General features: G+C 36.5%; 1 long non-coding RNA gene across 1 annotated transcript; it reads right to left on the bottom strand.

Annotated features, from left to right (window-relative positions):
- Positions 1-2773: 2773 nt before the first annotated feature.
- On the bottom strand, positions 2774-5345 carry LOC139802104 (uncharacterized). Its single transcript, XR_011728510.1, has 3 exons — positions 5245-5345; positions 3851-3895; positions 2774-3083 (listed from the first exon to the last, which is right to left on the bottom strand). It is a non-coding gene; the product is annotated as an uncharacterized lncRNA (long non-coding RNA).
- Between the last annotated feature and the right edge of the window lie 10579 nt (positions 5346-15924).

The raw sequence follows: 15924 nt of genomic DNA, 5'->3' as shown, positions 1-15924 counted from the left end.
ATTTCTCATGTTGTTCTGTACACGTGTCTATAGCAAACCAGCTTGAAGAGGAACTATGTGGATCCATAATAGAATAGAAAAAGGCCCCCAGCTTGGTGCTAGAGGAAACTTCTGCATCTCACATCATTGGTATAATTTCCAAAAAGAATGTAAAATGAGTTTGGAAGAGACATAGTTCTCAAAAATAATATATTCCTCCTTCTGTTGGTACCATTATTTCTGAAATTTGAGATTTTTTTACTTTAAATTGAAATCTCCTTTGAAAATCCATTTCCAGCTTCTTTCTAAAAGGATCTGGATATGATTGAACCTTAGGAAATCTGATGGAAATTTCCAAGATGCACAGCTAAGTCATGAAGGCAGGAAATGAAAGAGCTCAGAATTTGAATGGACTTTGGAACATTTGCATTCTCTCTTATTTACATATTTGCCTGAATTACATCTGAGCTATAACTTCTGAATCACTGTAAATTTTTACATTGCTCCTAAATAATGGTACTCAAGACAAAGAAATGTTTGTCTTATTTCAATATGTCAATATATCATGTTCAAACTGAGCTAAAAAACATGCAAAACAAAATCTCAATAACCTCCAGCAAGGACAACAAGAGAGGCAGAGAAAAAATAAAATTCCTGACTTAAAGACAAGGACCTATTTTGTGGTTCCTGATGGACTGGTGCAATCCAATGAAGCTGGTGTATTCAGTGTAACTTTTAGAATAATTGCCTGGGAGGTAACCAGAAGTAGTACATTTTACTTTATCATGGTACATAAATAAAAGGGCAGACTAATTAATCATATAACTTACTAAAAGTGCTTTTTATTTTGCCATTTAGTACGCCAGAAAGATCATTTTCTTTAATGTATACACCCAGTATTAACATGATTTAATCCATCATGTTCTGTATTATGAAATTACTTTGTTTTACTCTGTGATCCAGCTGAAGATCATTAACCCACACTATTATCTAAGTCATACATCATTTGAGTGTATTACCTCATATAGCAAAAAAGCTACTTCCCTCTGTTATACACTCCAACTAAAAAATCATTTTTTCTGGATGTTGCTGACAAGAGGAGCTGTTTTCATTAGAAAGCAGATGGTTCACAATTTCAATTCTGTTTTTACCTTCACATTTGCTCCAGCTCAGAGTTCTTTGCTGTCAGTCACCTCATTGTTTGCCCCTTACAACATCCCCATCCTGTATTCCAGTCCTACCTATAAAACATGTTAAACATTCAATTACTTTGTCTTTCTCCAAGACCTTCAGTTTGTACCCTGTATCTTCACTTGCTGCAAGTCAGTCTGCAAAAAGCAATGAAAGTGAACCCAGTAATCTAGGCAGTAACTTAATCTCTCCCAGTTTTTCAGTTGTCTGTTAGCTGAGAGTGCCAAAGATGTAATTTACATCTTCAGATTTGAGGTTGGGTCTGAAGCCACACCACTGGTGAATGACCTCAGTAGAGTTTTTGGGCAGAGTCTGGCCTTATATGATTTCTTGCTGTTTACAGTTAGGATGTCCATGACACAAAATATTTATTTTACCTTCTGAGTCTAAAGCATGTTCTGATTCTTGTACCAAAGGTGCCTGGAGTAGTCTGCAAAGTAAATGTGTGCATGCATGATAGAGTAGATAGCAGGGGTCATTGTGTCCTGAGGACAAGCATTACTTATATTATTATATGCAGTTAGCAATCTGTGTATGTGATCTTAATGTAGAGCTGGGAGAGGTGCAGGCCTGGTTGTCTAAACGATGTCAGTCCAAAGGGAAACTCTGATCTGAGATTTCTGAATATTGGGTTTCTGCTGACTATGGTTCTCCTTTCCCTCTGCCTCTTTAAATTCACCTATTTGGACATTTTTTTGTGTAACTAGCTATGTCAGCTACCTGAGAATAAAAGCACTGTTGGGTTGTGGAACGGACAGAAAGGTATTTCCTAAAAGTTTCTGTGCAGTGCTCAGTTCATGTAGGAAGCAGGCTTGAAATTGGTCTGCTCAGTAACGATGAAAAAACGCAAGAGTGCAGATCCTGCCACACCTCTCCCTAAACATGTTTCTGTATTCAGAGATATGTGTTGGAAAAGCTGATGTATATTTTCCTAGGGCTCCAAACAGAGACTGTGATATAGAATTATTGGCATGGAATCTGCCCATGCAGAGGATCTGTCCATGGCAGAGGAAAAGGAAGGCAAGCTTGGTGAGAGTTAGGTTACTTTTGTACTTTGTTTTCTTGTTACCAGGTGCTCCTAAGTGGATTAAGGTTTTCAAAGTACTGCTTTCTTAATGCTTGCTGTTTTGTGGATCTGTAGTAAGTGCAGTTTGGAAGAAATCTATAAATAATCCAGTGTCATGTTGCTACTGTCTGAATTTTACACTTGAAAAAAACAGTCCTCTCTTCCTTACATCTTACAGAGATCTTACATCTCTTCCTTTCTTATTCAGCGTTCACTGAAACTGTAGGAAGAATAAAAGCCCATAATGAATGTACTTACAAAAGTCAGAGAAAAGATAATACATTTGCAATGGCTCCAAATATCGTCATTTAGATAAACACGAAGGACAGTGTTTAGTTATAGATCAATAATTCATGGTACAAAAAGTTCTGAACAAATTGAGGGGAGACATAAGGCTACAACATTAAGCAAAACCAAGGCTGAAGGTCAGCCTGCAATTACTAGCCATGCTGTTATATTGTTTTTAGTGATGACACAAGATTTAAGCTGTTGAACTTGGCACCACAACCAGCCATGCATATTGTACAGAGTGAAGTATACAAATGGTAGGGGTTGATTTTTACATTTCTGCTTATAAAATCCACAGACTCTGGTCTACTATAGATCAAACCTAGCTTCAGCATCCAACCTGAATAAACCTCACCTGAGCAAACCTCACGGCCATAATCCAGCGGGGCAGAAATAGTAGGTGGAGGTGCTGCTGCTTACACATTATGAGCCAGAAACCAATAAGACGAAGATAGATTATGCCTGCTGAAGGAGATGGGTGCAGCAGTCACTGGGGGTTTAGAGGGAATATCTTGATACAGTGAAGTCTCTGTTGCAGAACTTCAAACTCCACTTGTTCCTGTAGACAAGGCTGGCAAAGTGATGAGAGAAGAGCAGACAACACAGTTTTTTGGAGGGGCTGGATTACCCACACTGAGGTATGAGCACCTCCAGCTACACTGCCAGAAATCACCCAAGTGTCCAGTTTACAGTTAGCTTGGGTGTGTCTGTACAGTCTGGAGCATAGGCCAGTTCAGAAACAGCCTCTCAGGCCTGTAGGCAGCATGGGTCCTCTTAGCACAGTCATAGAGGTGAACCCAGAGAGCAACATTAATTGCCCCATATTAAAAAGGAGGTTTCTGTGCCTTTCCCAAGCTCCCCAAGGCAGCTTGACAGCTAGATTAGTAACTGCTGAATGGAGTTACCCTGAGCTTCTCTAGATACAGTAATCTACTCTGCAAGGTATCAGTTTATCACAGGTGTTTTCTTATAGTTGGTAACTGTCATCTAACAGTGATGGAAAGATAATTTCAGAGTTTACCTCCAGTAAACTAAGAAAAAAATGGACTTTTTTGTTTATGCCTTTGAGCGTTCCCCAGAGTATGATTTAGCATAGATGTCTCCCAAGCCAGTTTTTTTCTGTTCAAGAAAGTATTCCACGATTACCAAATTCTGCAGTGAGAAGTAATTATCAAAACAGAAAAAAAGATAAAACAACAAAGAAGTAGTATTGTAAACTATTGGTATAAAAGGCTTTTTTAAGTGTAAAGTGCTTTTGCCTTAACAATTATGTGCTTAATATACACTTTCATCACTTCTGGCCTAGGTGGTTGGTGTTTTCCTTACCTGAATGCTAACAGCATTATCACCCAACATCAGAAGTTTCAAACCCTGGTAAAATAATTACAAGCAAAATGAAAGAGAAACCATGGGAAATCATGGCACAGGATTTTGGCAATTGTGAATAGAAAACAGTTAAGTACACGAATGGCACCTCACACCTCACACACACTTGTGTGTGAGACTGTATAGGGAGTACACAGACACTCCTGATGTTCATATAAGCACATGCAAAAATTTCACCTACTATTCTATGGGAATAAATTGTGTATACTCTTCAAAATGATAATAAAAGCAGTGAGAAAATGCAAATTACTAAAATAAGATATAATACGGGGCAATAGCAATTTATTGATAAAAATGTCATTTGCATTTATGAACACTGTTCATGTATTGCTGCTTTCAAATAACAAATTGACCTTTTCAAATTCATAATGAGGTATGAAATAAATGAGAGAGTACTGAAGGTGAGTCATTCATTAATCATAAGCAAAACAGGGACTAAATCAAGGACACAGGAGCACAAACTGTAAAAGTAATAGGTTGCATAATCATTGTATTTAATATTAACTACATTATGTTTTTCATGTGAGTTCTGAGAAGCTGATTTTTTATGTTTACATGAAACTGATCCAAGGTAGATTTTATTTCTCAATATTATTTTATCCTAATGGTTGCCCTCTTTTTAATAAAGTAGGAGACATTAATTCTAGCTTGTCACGTTAATATAAAGATTTAATAGAGAGGCCTTAGCAGGAACCCTTAAGCCTACTGAAACTTTTTATTTAAGATATTCCACTTTTAACTAGCTTTTACCATATCATATAGCTACATCCTCTTCTTGTTTGTCATGGCAGCTCTCCCATTAAGGACATAAATTCACCTGGAATTGGTTGTTTTGGCCAAAATAAATTGTTATTTATATTTGGCTGTCTGACAAAGAGCTATGAATTGAACCATGTTGGGCCTTTATCCTTCAAGAGTTCATTCCGTAGGGATGTTACCATATGCAACAAGGTTGTCCACAATTTACAGGGGACTGAGTTTTTAAATGGTTGGTATAGATGAAATGGATATAATGATAAAAATAATTAAATGATAATTATAATTATCATTATTATTTCACTCTTCTCAGATTTCAGCTAAAAACAAAAGAATAAAGTAGGTTGGAGGAAGATAAGGGAAACTGATGACACTGCCAGGAGTCAACTCATTTTTAAATTCACTGAACAGATGCAGCTCCCTGTTTCTCATTTGGGTGGAGCTAGTATTGGTGTTACTGTCACTTGTTATTTCAGAATTTGCTGCACCAAGGGGAAAAGGGCAGAATGAGAACTATGGCCATAACTTACAGAAGGGCACTGTTGTGTTTTGCAGCTCCCAGTGTGATACTCCCTCACACCCTTGTCAGCTTGGTGTGCCTGGAACTGCACAGAGCAGCAGTGATCAGTGGCCTTTCAGGGGATCTTTCTGGGCAGGTCTCTGCAGGGGTGCCTTGTTTTGGTGTGTAGTAATGTCTGAGTAAAGATTTTCCTACATTTAAATTATAGAACAGACATTAATAGGCCAGTGGTTAATATTTAAATGGCAACTGTGATTTCTCAATATTTCCATTAACAATCTTTGCAACTTGAAACAAAGGTCTCTGCAATTCTGTATTCATAGGGAAAAAAAAGAATCTGGTGATTAAAGGTACATACTCCTCCTCTACATACAATCTCCTACATATCTTTTTCATAACTTTTGATAAACTTTGTTTTTTAAATTCCAATTTAACCAATTTCCTACTTTCTTTAGCTTCCTATGTTTTACTAGTTCTATTGTTAGATTCAGTGCTTAAGGAGTTTCATCTTTCTATCAGAAACTATACGTACAATGCAAGATGTTAAAACTGCTAGTATTGATGTTGTTCTTTCTAAAGAAATATGAAGGATGTCATGTTCAACAGCTAGGTCCAAATGACATGTTATGATTGGATGGTTTTATGGAGGAAAAAAAAAGAAGATGAATGTTATACTGTTAAAACTGACAAATTTGTCCAGGTCTGTTAAAAATCCTACATTCCACTCTGTCCTGTTAAGTGGGGAGATCCCCACAACATATTTACCTTCATTTTAGATGCACGTGGTTTAAATGCAGCACTCTGGTTTGGATCCCAAAGCAAATAGGTTACCTATGATATTATCATTCCCAGGAATAGATTGCCAAGCACTGCCTTTCTCAGGCAATATGGTTAAAGGGTTCACCCTGTCCCCAGTGGTCCTCTGCTTGACTGCTTTTCCCAAGCTACAGATCAATCTTTAACTCTGCAATTTTAAATCAGGATGAAATACCATGGAGAAGAAAGGGGAAAAAAATCTAAATTCCAAATAGGATTTCTCACTCGTCTCTCTCCTAAACAAGGCACAGTTGTGAAGCCCATGAAGTCACCTTTTGCTGGACCAATTATTTCTAAATTTTTAAAGCATCCTCTAATCTTCCAGCAGAATATTTTTTTTCAAGTAATCTTCTAAAATTCTTGCAGAGTCTTCAACTCAGCACCAGAAACATTTTACTATGGGCCTGAGGAATCTTTCACAGCAGAAAGTCTGGAAAAATCTCAGTACCAAATCAGCATATTTTGCCTTTTATAGGTTCCCCCTGCCCTGCTCTTTGCATGGTGTTTGCACAAATAATGCTCTGAATCTGAACTGGTTTTTCTCTGTGCCTTCCAGCATCTAGCTTTGCAGAGCTTCTGGTAATATGTTTTCAGAGGCTGTTCTGGCAGTGGAGATGGATGATAACTTTATATCCAGAAGTTAAAACCTGAAAAAGAGTTTGGCTGTTGGAGGATCTTGGACTTATTTATATTTTCAGGATACTTAAAATTGCAGTTAAAATATCAAAGGTATTTGTGAAACAAATCAAAGTTGAAGGAATGCATTTTAAGCTAATGCCCTCTCCTAGTTTAATGATTAATGCTGTGAGAATTCAGCTTGGTATTTATTGTATCATGACACAAGTAAATTGAACTCCAAGCAAGTCATTATCTATTTAATTTTTTTTTTTTTTTTTTTTTAAGTTTGCAATGTCAAATGATTAACTCCTTTGGTAGAGGAACAGTGAAAAAAATGGGCAAGCAGTACCCATTGAGAGTCTTTCTTCAGACTCCTTCGTTCACACACTGTGTGATATAAAAGGCTCATAGTTCTTATAGAAGGTGATTTTATGTTTCCAGTGTAAAATCAAAATAATTAAATATATTTTACAAAAAATATATTTGTTTTCATCTCTGCATTAAAAAAACAGGCCCTGCATTCTACATCTATTTCTTGCTTGTTGTCCTACTAAACTGCATCTTCTGAATCTACAGAATGCTACATATATACATATGCTATTTAGTTCCTCTGGGAATGAATTTTTAAATTATTTTAAACAGAGGAGAACTGCAAGTTCTTCCTGTCTCCAGTGCTCCTAAGCATCAAGATTAGCTTTGCCTCATGCCGAGGCTTATCAGGTAGTTTTGTGTTCATTTACTTGAGTTCAATGTGTGTTCAATTTTCTGGTTTGTTCTGCTCCTTCTCTTTGTCATGTATTGAACAAAGATAATTTTTTTTAGATATTGAAAATCAAAATAATTTTTAATTCTCATCTCTTTTCCTGCCAGATTTCAGCTTGGTCACAAATAAGTCAGCACTGTAGCTATTCTAAAATCAATTTTTTCAACCTTAATTCTGTGGGAAGGGTATTTCATTTCTCTAGAAAAAAACCATTATTTTTCTTGAAATCTAAGTTTTGAAGGTCAAGAAAGATACTGCCTGGAAAATCCTGCCTCAAATGTGAATGCTTTAGAAAGTTAAAAATGCCTAAAATCTTCAGAATTTAGATTAGAATAAAGATACTTGGATGGTGTTAACTATCCCATTCTTAAAACCTGCAACTACACTTCCCTGGCTGCATAGACTCTAAGGTTCTTATTCCGTTTTGCAATTCCCAATTTGTTCATGGTAAGATAGCCACAGTAGACCCTCAAAGGTGTTTCACCTGATTTTCCTTATATCACCAAATAAAACATGGCCAAGTTATTTAGATACAAATAAGCCTTAAGAATATCATCAAATCCATTCTAATTTCATTCATGCCTTGGAGATAATAATTTAAAGAGCTAGTCACTGCTTGCAATTAAGCATGGAGAAAATAGATCTGTCCCATAATTTATGTCTGCAAAGGTTGGGCTGGATTTGTAATTAATGTTTGCTCCTTTTAATGAAATACTCCAAAGGTCTGCACTTCTGTCATTCATGGAGGTAATTTTTCAATTGATTAGTAAAATAATACTTGAAAAGTAAATGCACCTGCTTTAGCACAGAAATGTCTTAGTCAAGTAGAGACAATGATTGGAGTGCTAAAAAAATATCATTTCAATACAGTAGAGACTGGAGTTTGACTCCTCCAGAATTCAGAACTCCCACTAAAGAGAAAAAAAGGAAAAGGTAATTAAACCTGCAGCAACTTCTTCAGTATGCTTTTACCCACTTTAATTCCTGTGTGGTTTTCAGCATAGCTAAATACTTTTAGGAACACGTGCCTGACCTGTGGATTTGTACAAGTGGATTTTTTCTGGAAGCATGTTATAGCAAGACAGAGTTTTTGTATTTGTGTATCTTGGTATTTTTCAAGGGCAGGAATAAATCATTTAATATTAGGATTTTATTTCCATTTTGGAAAAATACATAGCTTCACATGATGTTTGGCAGAGGACTTGCCAACAAGTTCTCTAGTCACAATTCAAAAACTTGACTGAGCTCTGCTCAGCTGTGGGCAAGGCACAGACCTCTGTTCTTGAAAATGTACTGTGGATTCCACAGAGATAAATTTCTCACTGCTGAAAATAATTTGATTTAAAAGTTTGTTTCTTTTCTCAGTGTTTCCTTACTGGTGTGCTCTGATGCTTTGCTGCCACTGGCTAGGTCATCAGGCAGCTTCTGGGAATCATCTGAGGTACTCAGCTTTTCCCATGCACTGTGCCTAGGCTGGACTTACACATCTGACTGATGCTCTGGGTGAGCAACACCATTTCTCACCACACTATAGGACTGCTTTCCAATCCTAGCCCTCTGAGAATGTCCACTTGGCTTGTTTCCATCCAGAGAGGAAAACATGGGCAATGGTGCCTGCACTTGTAGCAGAGAAGCCTTCAAGAATTAGATCTTCTCCCAGATCTTAGAGGATGTAAGAGAACTGGTTGGAAGTGGGGTGTGGGCTAGAAGTGCTGTTGGTCTAAGCCTAGGGGTGGGCCACAGGAGTGATAGCAGGACACACAGTCAGCATGTGGATGTTTAGCATTACTATATTATCTTGCTCATAATAACATTTGACTTTAAGGATAAAAGTTTGCAGTTTAACTGTAGAGATTTAAGTGTTTCAGTCATCTAAAAGATCCAGCTCTTATGCTCAAAGCATGAGCAAAGCAGCCCCTAAGAACTAAAAATCCAGACCTTGAACTTAGTATATCTCCAATTGAATAAAAATAGATGCTGAATCAGACTTTAAATCTGTTTTCACACTAGAGACTCAAAAGGTAAAATTCCTGGCACCACTGATGTTTTGCCATTGACCTCATAGGGTCAGGATTTCATGCTAAAAGCCATAAAATGACACTGACATTTTGTCATTGCTATCTTGGATCAGATTCATAATGGTGACCCAGGAGAGAAAAATCTGCATAATCCATTACTCCTGTGCATCTATCCAGCACTGTCTTACTGCCTTCTACCTTGTTTAAAGACAGGGAATAATCCATAATTTTGATCTACCTTTATTTTAGCCAGAATGAATAAGAATGGAAGAATCCTGGGGTTTATTTTCAGTCCTCTTATTTAAAGCCTCAAAGTAAATTCTTGATTATTTTAAATGAATATAATTGGAAAAATCTCTTTTGGAAATGAAGGGGGGTTTTGTTGTTTTGTTAGTGGGTTTTGTCAATAACTAATCTAGAAAGGCTTTGTAATAAAGCTGGAAGGCAAAATTCAGATTTATAGCTGCTTGTGAATGAAGTGTTTATGATTAACAATGAGAACTATGAAGAGTTTTTATATAATGCCCTAATGATCCTTAATGAAATATTTAATTAAAGACCAGCTGGAAAGATACTCTTGGTTAATAAAAGGAAATCAGGGGATGAACCAATTTCTGTAATGTAAGAGTACATGCAGTATGAGAGATGTTACTTACTGACAGCACTTAGATTCAGTAAACTGATAAAATACAAAAATATTCTTCTTCCCCCTGTTAAAGTGTTTCAGATATTGCAAATGCAAAACATTGGCTATATATTCTAGGTGATAAAAATTGTAGTTTCCCCATTTGTGGCCATAAATGTTGTACTTAAAAATACAATTTAGAACTTGTGCAAAAAGTAATATTAAATGCAACAGGTCAGCTGTTACCTTTGCTGGTTTTGGTGCTGTAGAACTTTCTGAACCAAAATCTATTGTCAGTTAGAATGAAAAATATCCAGAATACTTCTACTAAATTGTGTGCTTACTGAATTTGCTGAAATTAGAAATTAATTAATTAGAAATTAAGCTTTCTCATTGCCATACTCTATATATTTCTTGAAAAACAGAGATATGAAACGAATAAAAATATTTTTTTACGGAAATAGAGAATCACTGAAAAAAACCCACATTATCATTAGAGAAGAAATAAAGCTCAGCAAAAATTAAGTATATTCTAATTTAATGAGGCTTTGCCTCAGATTTGTTGAATAACTGGTGTGGTGATCTCCATGCAATTTCTAGATAAACAAATAGACAGGAAATTTGATAACTCTGTTACTTCTGGTGACCCCTGTTAAACTTTCCTCTACATTGCAACTTTTACGTGGTTTTAACTTTGCAAACAGAATTATCTTATCCACCATATAATAATGAGCTATGTCATGGACTTTGTCATCAGCTGCACATTTCATTCTGTACTGCACACAACTGACAGTTAATAATATTGAAAACTTCTAAACAAACTTGTTGGTTGGGATCTCTTGTTACCTACTTAATAAGAAAAGAAATTAATGATTTTGGTAAAGCATAAAATCCTTTAAAATTTCAAATACTTTGTGGAGAGTCACTCTGTCCAGTGCTTTGAGCTATAATTTTATTTCTTCTTTTGTTAATGTTTCACACATTGTATTCATCAATCTAACTTCTTTTATTTTACTTTTAATTTTGGGAGTTTTGATTAATTTATTTAGGTATATTTTTTGTTTCTAGCTGCATCTTGAGATACATGTATTTTTAAAGCCTCCTTTTTCATAGTTAAGCAATTCTGTCCATGAAGGACCTGGCTCAGTGAATAACTTCTTGTCCTTGTCATTTGAGTCTGCATCCTTGCTTTTAAGTTGGCCACTTTTGCTTCTTATGTTTGTAATAGAGTTGGATTTTTAAAATATATTGTATATAGAGGGGGAAGGGAATACAGGGTCACACTCCTCCACTTGGTATATGTTAAACAGGCAGTTGTTTGCCCACAAGGCCTTTACCTTCTGCAACTGCTAATTGTACTTGTCCCTGCATGCAGTTACCCAATTTACACTGCAGCTATGCTAAGGCACTCGGCTCCAGCTGTGATTTTAACACATATTTGCAAAGCTAGAAAGCTTTGGAGAGCAGCCCCACACTGCATCTTCTGGGTGGCTAATTCTAGAAGCAAATCGCCTGCTACCACTACTAGTGTTGGTAACATTCAACTGAGAACAATAGAATTTGAAAGCTCAAGCAGATGTCACATGAGACAGACTGTTACTTTGCAAAAGGCTGTGTTCCAAGTAGAACCAACCAAGTATTTTGCAGAACTACAACAGACAGATATCACTGTGAAGCTAAACAGAATGCATGGGACAAACTGTATCAAATTCTCAGTTCCCATCATAGGCATTGTAATAGTTTTTCTATTTACAAATGTTCTATTATTATAGCAGCTATTTATTTGTTTTTATAACTTCTATTCCAGTGATAGTTTTGCTGCCTAGTGAAATCAATGGTTTACTCGTATTTAAGTACAGGCATAGCTTTTAACTGGAGTTATCTGTTTACTAAAGCAGTAGGTACTTATATTTGGAAAAGCAAAAAGCTTGCCTGTGAGTTTAGGGCCAACATAGGTTTTCCTTCATTAAAGACTTCTGTTTGTTGAATAACTGCGGAACTTGAGACATTAGGGGTGCTCATACTGCTTAACTTTGTTTTCTGAAGGAGGACAGAGAAGAGTAATTTAGAAAGCTCCCTTATATTCCTAGAGAACTGTGGTGTGAGCATTCCTGCTTGTGTCAAGCTGCACTCTGAGTTCATGTATTTACTCTACTGGAGTAGCTTGGGCTTCCCACCACCCAGTGAGACTCTGGTGTCCTATGGGTTTTATGCAGCTGAACATCCAAGTCTGGAGTATTGTATTTCCAAGGCATGTGTATTGAAATACAGGTTAATAACAAGATTTTAGCCTTTTTTTCCCTGTTAACATTAAAGAAAGTATATCTTTATATGCCTAGCTCTTTCGAATTAATTTTCAGGACTTCTCTAGGGATATAAGAGTAGTGTACAATGTGTAGGTTTTCCTCTTAATGTATGAGCCCACTTGTATAACCCAGTAGTAACTCCCTTTGTGCACAAATTTTTAAGCTCATGAAGTTAGTACAGTTGCATTAAACTGTGAGATAGGAATAAAGCCCTCTTTATTGGGAGCTTTTCTTGAATGTGGAACATGTTTTCTTCCAGAATACTGTGTAAATTTTTCTAAAAGAGGTGCTTTGCAAATAAGCTATTATGGTACTAAAGAAAACATTGATTAGTTTTAAATGGCAGTAACAATTCAAGTGTATGTAAAGACAAGTGTATTTGCTTTTGAGGTTAGCCTCTAAATTTAATAATTGAAGGAAAAATACAATAAGATTTCAATAGAAGAAGCTTCTATGAATTGCATTATACAGTTATGACTGCCATAACTACACTTGCCTTACTAGATCATGCTGTGTTTTTCACTGTCTGTTTTTTAAAACAACATATTTCTTAATTTCTTATTTGGAAAAGGTTGCATGCTCTGTGTGTTGGTCCAGAAAATTTGAAAAATCAAGACAACATTCAAATGATTATGGTAGCCAGCTGAAGGGATCTGTTTTATTTTAGTTCTGGTCAAGCTTGTTTTTACATGGGAAAACTCAAGTGTTAGGGGATTTCTCTCCTGGTTCCCTCAATTAAACCATGTTACATGTTGTTTACTATATACAAGGCCACAATAATTAGAAAATGGATTTTGGCTGTGTATTGTGCAGCTTAACTTTGAGAAGATTCTTAACACCTCTTTTACCTGGTGACTCGTGTAAGTCATTAACTGTCTAGATCAGAGCCTGATTGTGCTGTTCACACAATATTGTGTGCTGGAAAGAAGCTGTGTGATGCAAAAAAGGCCACAAACTTCACAGCCTGAAGCAACAGCAGCTTTATTCCCACTTGACAGGATGAAGGTTTGATTTCTCTCAATTTGCAGACTGGCCAGTGACAGGGATCCTCCCTTAAAATGGATACCCGCAGCCATCTTCTGGGCGGGAATGCTGCTTGGTTTTAACCAGTAACTGGTGACAAGTGCTTTGTTATCCCCCCCCAAGAGAAGATGGGAGTAAAGTAGATAAACTCTAAGGCTAAAAAAACCCTGGAATGAAGTAGTATTGATGATGATGATATATATGACATATATATATACAAATATGTATATAGCAGCCAGAGAAGGGCTCTCTGAGGAGCCATTTCATACTGAGCGCCATGGGCAGGAGCGCTGTGATTGGTCCGTTCGGGTCACCTGACCCGTCCTCTCCTCTCCTCAGGGTCCTGGGAGCCTCAGACCAGCAGGGCCCGGGGCACTTTGCATCCTGCTCCTCTCAAACCAGGAGAAATGCTATTCCAGATATCAGAGTACTTTTGAGGAAAACATCATGTGTGAGGAAGAGCAGAAAGAGTGAGGTTGTAGTGAAATTATGATTACTGTAGTGAAATTATGATTACTGTGTTTACCTGTTATCCATCACATCAAGTAGGCCAAGAAGTAGGACTTAAACTAGAGTAGCAAAGATTCAGATTAGACTTTTAAAAAACAAAAAAACTGACTAATTTTTATATAGAGTATGATAATAAAGCACTGAAACCATGTCTTTTGTAGGACAGGTTGAACAGCAGCTGGCTGGAGTTACACAGATGACGCTCGTTCCAACTCCTCACGGATCTTTTTCTATTGTCCCAAAAACCCTCCAACCTCAGTTACTCACCAGACTTTGTGTTCTAGAGTCTGGCCCATGGTGTTTGGGCTTTAGGCAGCTTCATGAGTAGCCAGCACTTACATGTTTTTTATAACCTATCACTCTGAAAATATGAAGGCCACACTGGCAGATACTAAACCATATGTTGTATTTCAAATCATGCACTCATTGATACATTTCTGGATTTTTATTAACTTCCCTTTTTGTGTGTGCAAATACATTATCTTTGCATGACTTGTTTTTTGTTTACATGTTTAAAATGCTCTTAAAAGGCAGCAAAATTCCAAGACTGACTTTGAAATGTCGAGCCATATCAAATAAACAGGAGAAAAATAGAAATGGCAAGGAGAATGTTGTGTGGTGCTAGGGTGGTATTATTTGCTGAATGAAGTGTGTATATGGGAGGGTTTGGGTACTCTAATGAGGAGATAAGCAGTAAAAGGGCAGAACTGTAAACAATAGGAAGTATAAATTTGAAGCAGTGAATTATGACCCAACTCAGGATTATAGAAACTGAAAATTCAGTTTGCATCTTCAAAATGATGCAACAAAGTAACAAAATTTGGACTTAGCCTGGATGGCAGAGGAAGTAGGCAGATTACCCTAGAAGTTGTACTTGATTAGGCCCAACACTGTAATGAGGAGACGTATGTGGTGGGAAGAGACTTGGCTAATGAAACAGTTTGTCTGTTAATGGAAATGGAAACTCCAGTCTGGTCCAAAATTCAGAGAGTTCCAGTAGGAAGCACATTTTATTTACATTTAAGCTAAGATTCCCTCATATGAAGGGTCATTAAAGTATAGAAGTGTAAGTGTTAACAATTACTTTCCACAAAGAAAGAATTTCCAAGAATCCCTTGTTGTTCTTTATTAAAAATGTGGGTTGTAGGTTAGAAAAGACAGTGATACAATTTGATACTGTGATATGTTCAGTTAACGTGGACCTTGGTTGCTCAAATCATGGTGCTAACTGCTCTCTCCTTTGCAGCTTGTCATCTTTCATATAAAATTATCCAAGGCCCCACAGTATATTTTCTATAGATGCTAGTTTGTGTATACAGACATGCATGTACTCGTTTACAGTGATTTCTGATCTAGCATTGTTTTGTAAAGGCCTCCAGTTCAATGGCATTAAAGATGACAAATTAGTATATAAATCTAGGGAAACTACCAGAGGTAATAGCAAAGTTTTTTTACATAAAATATCCATCATTTCCAACATTTTACAAAGGGGTCCCTTCTCATCTTAATGCTGTAAAGTTCATTCTTTACAACAATTCCCTAGCATCTTGCCATATGCCTCCTTTTTTCCTTATGTCTGTTTCCCTTGGAATCCAGTTTTCTAGTTATACGAGTGTTTATTAAAAGCTTGACCATAAGGTCTTTGTTTACCCAAAGATCTATTTTTATCATAACTGTTTATAATGGTTAAACCTCAAGAATTTAAACACTGTACACAAAATAATGTATTTTCAATAAATTGAAATATTAACCAATCATATGTAATGGTTCAGTTCTAGCAAATGGATTGCTAGAAATCCTTAGGGTTTCATATAAATTGAAAACTGTATTGACTGACCAGGCTGCACTCGAATTACATTGCATTTGGATCAAAAAGCATAGAAAAAGTTCTCATTATAGTTCCCTGACATTAATTTGAGCATTTTTATATGTGTGTCCTATTAAGTACTTTAAGTGCTTTTTGATAATTGTGCTTTGTAGTTTTTACAGCACTTCAGCCTATTCCCAGTTCAATTTCCTCTTTTATCCGATGTTTGAAATATTGATTTCTGACAGATAA

This window comes from Heliangelus exortis, chromosome 13 (assembly GCF_036169615.1).
Source record: "Heliangelus exortis chromosome 13, bHelExo1.hap1, whole genome shotgun sequence".
NCBI classification, from domain to species: Eukaryota; Metazoa; Chordata; class Aves; order Apodiformes; family Trochilidae; genus Heliangelus; species Heliangelus exortis.
This window is presented reverse-complemented; position numbering and strand designations above follow the sequence as displayed.